Below are 6,890 nucleotides of genomic sequence, written 5' to 3' on the forward strand. Positions count from 1 at the left end.
AGCAATATCACATCAATCGGTCAGTAATGTAATTTTCAGGATATGTAGAGGTGAGCACCTGAAAATACACCATGTGGCCTTTCACTCCTCTTAAAAAGAATGAAATGCATGGTTTATATTATGGGAAGTAGGGCTCAAGTAGGATTATATTCATTATCTATTAATACGCACATTATTTTCTCAATTGACTGCCCTATAAATTGTGTTAAATTATTTTCAAAAAATGCATTTTACCATTTCCTAAAACCCAAATGGATTTCTTCAAATACCTTGTTTTGTACGATCAACAGTAAAACCCAAACATAACCAATTCACTACCACTTACGACTGGAGGGACAATGCTCACAACAGAGACAAAGATTTTCTTTATAGAAAATGCGAACGCCTCCATCGTATCTTTAATAGTATCTGTGAGGAGCATTTTCACTGTTTGAGAAAGAATGAGGAGTCATGTGAGTCTCTGTCTCCCTCTGCTGGAACAGACCGGCAGCAGTTTGACCAGACTGCTAACTCAGGCCCCTGTGACTTCAGTTTGCCCTCAAAACCCCACAAGAACTGTTAGGGCGACCTTTGACCTGATACCACACACTGGGGCAACCTCATTTATCACCTGGATGTGGAGTGTTGTGATAGGGGGAGGAAGAGGGGCTTTGGGGGAGTGTAAGCACTCTTGAAGGGAAAGGGGGCTTTTATGTACATGTACAAAAGTTACAGACAGAGAGACGCTGTCTGGTTGGATTCTGATTGGCCGTGGGGGGGGGCAGGGGATGCAGAGAGGTCAGGGAGTCGGGTCTGGGGCTGATGAATGTTTTGTGATACTCAGGAGGGGTCTCTATGAGGGGGAGCGCGGCGTGGTTTGAATTAGAGACAAATTGACCCCCTTAAAAACTTCTATGTATTAATGTTGTGACTGAAGCTGCTCCTGAACTGAGCAGAGAAAAACCTTGTGAAAGATGTAATCAGAATCTAGCTTATTGAGTTAAGGACAACATTTCCTGTCACTGCCAACCTTGCATCAGCTATGCACTGAGTCACCAAAGATTTAGGCAGCAGCAGATATTTAAGCACACTCCTCAACATGGTGGCTTCAAAGGGAGGTAGTTTTAAGTGCAACAGCCTCAAATGTTTCAACAAATAAAGACCAGTGCTGCAATGCTTCTCCTCTACACTAAATCTCATATGGAGTTTTTGAGGCACAACAGCAAAATCTCAAGAAAAGGCCAACACTTTTTGTTTTAATTCCTTCTAAGTGAAAAAGACTTGATTACACACTCATTCAGTATAAAATATTATTCTCCTGCCAGTCACTCTTCTAAGCTACTCCTATCTTTCAGCAGTTTCTAAGTTTGCGTTGGCAAGTCCAAATCAAGACACCTTTCACCTCAAGATCCTGACATTCTTAAATAATTTTTCAATTTAACCACTATGTTAAATGCATCATTGTAATAGGGAACCTCATCGCGCGCTGTATGTAGCACACACATATTGGCGTGTGATGTTTTCAAAGCTGCACTATTCACAAGAGTACTAGTTGTGTTAGTAAATCTGTAAAGATAAGATAATTTACCCTTTAAAGATTGTTTCGAGAAATGCCGACATGAACACAGCGCAAACTTTCAAAGCAACAAACACTACGCTGAAGAATGACACTAGAGTGTGGGAGTAAGTGACTTTTAACAGAGTGATATCCCAGCTTTCACAGAAGTGACAGCAACAACTAATGGGCCCTTTCTCACAAATGCTGATGCCACAGTAGGAAAAGCACAGGTGTAAACAATAAAATGAATGATGGTGTCATTCCTTCACCCACGCAGACTTTCTGGGTTATTTGAATAGAGCACAACCATTGTTAATATTACTAGTAACACCTGTGCTTTGTTCACTATGACAAGTCAAAATGTCTGCCCTGAAAAAACAACCGAGGGGACAATAGTTAGCGCCAGTGAGTCCTAAAGTTATTCTGCCAAACCTTCAGTCTGTGTTACGATTAAGACATAGAACAAAGTCACAATCAAATGTCATTAGACATCAAATGTCATATTTTCTCAGAAATGTGCGTTATGAGGTCACTCTTCTGACTGCTGTGCAATGTTTATAGCTCATACAGTGTGGCGAAGATCATTTACACCCTTTAAAAAGGGTTTGTCACAACAGAAAGCAACACATCATGTATTTAAAAGCAATTACACAAGCCAGTAAGGAAGTACTGAAGAGTGAACATTACAGGAGAGACAGAGAGAGAATGATGGAGCCTGTGAGTGTCCAGTTTCCACAAACGTGACCGACAAATCAATTAATACCAACCAATAACCAAACCAGAACATACAAATGCAGTAATCACAGACTTTGATTGTGTTATGATAAAGAGCTTCAACTAAGCCTGCCAAACTTAAGATACACTGTAACTTCCATATGGCTACAAGTTGTTTAATCCATTGATTTATCTGATTAGCTGTAATATTCATTGATTGATTTTATACTCCATACAATGTAAGAAAATAGTCCACAAAAAAAAAAAAAAAAACTTATCACAAGGCCCCAGCTTGTGTGTCCAAACTAAGGTCCAAAACTTCAAGATCAAGTTATTCCATTTAAATTTACACAGATGAGAGAAAAGCAGCAAACATTCCCAGCTGGAAACAATCAAATGAAACAATTAAAACCATCATCACAACCGCTGCGGATTCATTTTCTGTTCATCACTTATTAGTTGTTTCAACTGCTAATGTGGCCTCGACCCTTAACAATGCCACATGACTACATAAAGACTAGAATAAGATGCATTTTAATCCAATCCAATCTGTTTTTGAGTAGTCAAAGAGAAGTTTAAAGTAGAAAATAGAATAAAATCTAAAAAAGAAACGTCTTACCTTATGTAAACAGTAATGAGGCCTTCAGCTCAGGTTAGTCCAGGTCAGCTGGTGTTAGCTAGTGTTAGCACATTAGCTTTCCAATCCTCCTTAGCAAACTCACAGTTAGCCAGCTAGTCAGCTGTCTAGTTAACCCATGGATGTTTAGGAGTTCACCTGGTTACCACCGGTGAGAAAGGCCCCAGACTGATTTATGATGATGATTTAATGATTATGATTTAATGAACAGCTGATTTTTTATCACAAACTTTAAACCCCTGCACAAACACACGTCCAGGAACATTTAATTCTCCTTCTGTTAAAGTCTCATCAGTCACTAAACCACTGCGCGGCCTTCCGACGGCTGATGTGTGCGCGCGCAATCTGAGTGTGTCCAAACACACACAGAGCTGCGGTCTTGAACGCATCACTGCAGTAGATGTAGACTAGCTGCTAAACAAGTGGATCACACAGCACACACATTGGTCCAAACCTCAGTCTGTGGTCCAAACACTGCAAAGTTATTGTTTTCTTTTAGAAATCTTTATTTGAAATTGTCAGTAAAATCAGACTAAATCATTTTTCAACAGTAAAGAGCAAATTCTGAGAAAATATGTTGTCAACTATAACATTTTTAACATCTTTCCACAGTTCACGTGTACATATTACAAGACCAAAATGAATGGGAGCAAGTTTCAGGATGTGTTTCACAGAAAGAGCAGTTTACATCACTATCGCTAGGTAGAAACTATGAATCAGCTTAAATTAAACTTCTTTTACCTCATTTGTTAAAAGAAACTTTTGTGGTACCGTAAGTTTTTCTCCAGTCAATATTCCTAACAAAATGATTCCAATGATATGTTGCTGCAGGAGTAAAAACCAATGATAAATAAATATGAGATATCATAAAGGTTTAGCAAAGATTTTGAGAAATATGTTCCACCTTTATCAATTCCAAAAGACAGATTCAGGGTTATTAAGATCAAGATCTGCAAGATAATTGAGTTAATGTCTTTGTTTACTGCATTCCTCCTCTCTGCTCCTGAGTGTGCATTTTTGATCTGCCTCCTACTTATTTGTTGCAACAAATCATCTGAGCTGAAATGATTTCCTTATTAATGGACACTTGGCCGCTGTGGCAATTACTGGAAATACTTCACAGAAGTATTGACTCGTACAACTGTGAGTACTGGGACAACCCGATATCGGCTACCTTGCAAAACAAAACACTCTCAGTTATAATTTCTATTGGGCTGAATACTAATCAGCTTTTATTTAAGAGGGACTTGTGGGTATAAAAGGTCTGTTTGAAAGTTATAGTAATGCTTGTGTGCATTTTTATCCTCACCGGGTATGTTTTAAGACGTAGCTCTCTAAAATATATAGAATCATTTGGGCCTGATCTGGTTTTTCCACAAAAAAAAGTTTAATTAAATGTTTAAATCTACAAGTCATGCTGTAATGTCATGAAATCCTGCTCGTGCACACACTTCCTAAATTCACTTTTAAGCAGATGAATGTGAAAACAACCTTCTTGTGTCAAACTGCTTATATGTAGTACTGCACATGTGCACGTTTGGTTTTTTTTACCCTTTTTATTCATTCAGTGTTTCTTTGTTTGTTTGCTCACAAAATTTTTGTCACTATATAAATTTGGCTACTCTGAATAAGAGGCCTTTGTTGAAGAGTAAGACGCTGCAACAATCATGTTTATTATGAATATACTATATCACTGTAACATTAGGATATTATGAATATCTGTCTCCAAAGTCAGGAAACAGAAAAAATGAGATTGAATTTGTAGTGTTTACTCCACTGATGATGAATGGGAGGCTGACTTTGTGTGTGCTGACTCATTAACTGTTTATATACACAAGGGAGCTTTGGAGAAATTACCCTTCAATACCCTGAGGGGGGATTTCTGTTGCATGGAGCACATAGAGAATATAAAGCAAATATTAGGACAGCATAAGGATACAAAAAAAACACACACACTGACAGAAACCAGACATAGTTTTAAAAAAAATAACCTCTTGGACTAGTGGTACTTTTTATGGACACAATTTTTACAGTTGATAATTTAATAACATTTACCCTGTTTTTGGCTTATTTATTATGCTAAATGCTAAAAGTCAATTCAAAGTCAAAAATGGGTTTAGCTTCCCAGCAAAGGATGTCTGAATGTCTTGAAAATGCACTGAACTGATGTGCCCTCTCTTAATATGACCTGTCAGAATGATAATAACAAAGTTGACAGTTTACAGCTTAAGGATCACTTGATGTGGGACGTAGTGAAACTGATTTTACTATTTGTACATCTGTTTACTAATCTGTTTCTAAATACAGTTGCAGTACTGGTTTGCAGTGTGAGAGAACATTTTCCCTTAAATACTTCTTCAGCTGTGACTGCAGTCTGAACTTTCACATTTAAACCACATGGTGGCAGCCTGGACCCTAAAACGGCTGTTAAAGTTGATGTCACATTTTCTCAATTTCCAGTAAAATCATTTACTAGGGTAAAACTAGGGTAACTTCCTCCGTGAGACTGGTACAGGTATTGTGACATTATTATACTTTTGGGTTTTTATGAAAACAGTAAGTTAACTCCCCAATCCTGCTGCAGTTAGAGTTAATAAGGTTGTAGTTTGAACAATGAACATCACTGTTATTGCTAAGTTTGTGCATTATCACCTGCTTCAAAACTGAATTATAACTCCCACATACAGATCCTCAGACAGGACCGGGCATTCTCCAAATGTTTCTGAAGATAAAAATCAAATAGTATACACCATCTACAGTGAAATGTGACATTATTATTATTATTATTAGTAGTAGTAGTAGTATTTATCTTTTTTTCATTCGTTCATGTACATCACCACTTAAAACCCTGTCAATAGCATAACATAGATCCATACAGCCATACCGTAACCCTGACCTACCTCTTCCCCTTCTGTCTTATTTAGCTCCTATAAGAAAAATAAGAAGACATAAAAATGTCCTTCATGGTTCTAGCTGTCTGCCTTGTTCAGCTGAGCAATAGAAAGCTCCATAGATAAAATCTCTGTTGAAGAGTGATTCCACTGATGAATAGAGAGATTGTGTGCTAGTGTGTTGTAGTAACCACCATCATCTGTTTAGCAGCAATGCATGCTGATAGCCACAGCTGCCTTCAAGTATGGTTAAGATCCTGTGTGTAGTCATCATTCACCAGCATACATTCTGGAGAGCAACAGATCTCTAAATCAGGAGTTTCAGATGGACGTTTTGTTACCTGCTCCCAGGGCCGTCTAACTGATGGACATTTATGTGCGTAAAAATGTTCCTGTTGGTTCAAATTACATCTGGTACAGTGTGGAGAACTAGTCATATTCATTATAAAACACCGCTTTGGTGTCGAATATGTTTGATACATGATGTTCAGGTTTGGTAGTTTATGATTTGGATTCTGTAAAGAATGATGCACATTCCTCCAAACTCTGATCTGATCTATAGATGATTGAGGAAAAACTGATTTTTCTTACACTGACAGGCAGGTTTACATGTTGGCAGCTCCATTTCGGAGTGGCTTAAATACCCAGAAATCCTCATTGCGTAACTTAACTGAAGAAACTTTTATATTACTGAACATCAATCAATGCCTTGTTGACACTCTGAGAAACATACAATCAAATTTCATTGAAATAAAGTGAACCTGCAGCAGTTAGTGGGACTGTTGCGGCCCCCATTTGCAGTTTATGGTGATAAAACAGCAGATAAAACAGTTTTTTAATCTAGAAATTGTTCATTAGGACCGTGTAATGATAGAAATAAATATCCAATGCAACCACGAGGCCTTGCAGTGAATTTGAGTACTCTGGCAGACTGTGAAAGATGCCAATTAAAGCTCCACTTGTGAGGAAATAATTGCTATTTGCTAAGAAGCCCATGATCCACTCAGTGGCTCCTTTGATTGAGAGGATGTGATGAGCTTCTCTCTAATCTCCCTTATCATCGTTCAGTTTAATTCCTAATCAGCAATGTTGAGGTAACAGTGTGTAAACA

Source organism: Pempheris klunzingeri, chromosome 12 (assembly GCF_042242105.1).
Source record: "Pempheris klunzingeri isolate RE-2024b chromosome 12, fPemKlu1.hap1, whole genome shotgun sequence".
Classification (NCBI taxonomy): domain Eukaryota; kingdom Metazoa; phylum Chordata; class Actinopteri; order Acropomatiformes; family Pempheridae; genus Pempheris; species Pempheris klunzingeri.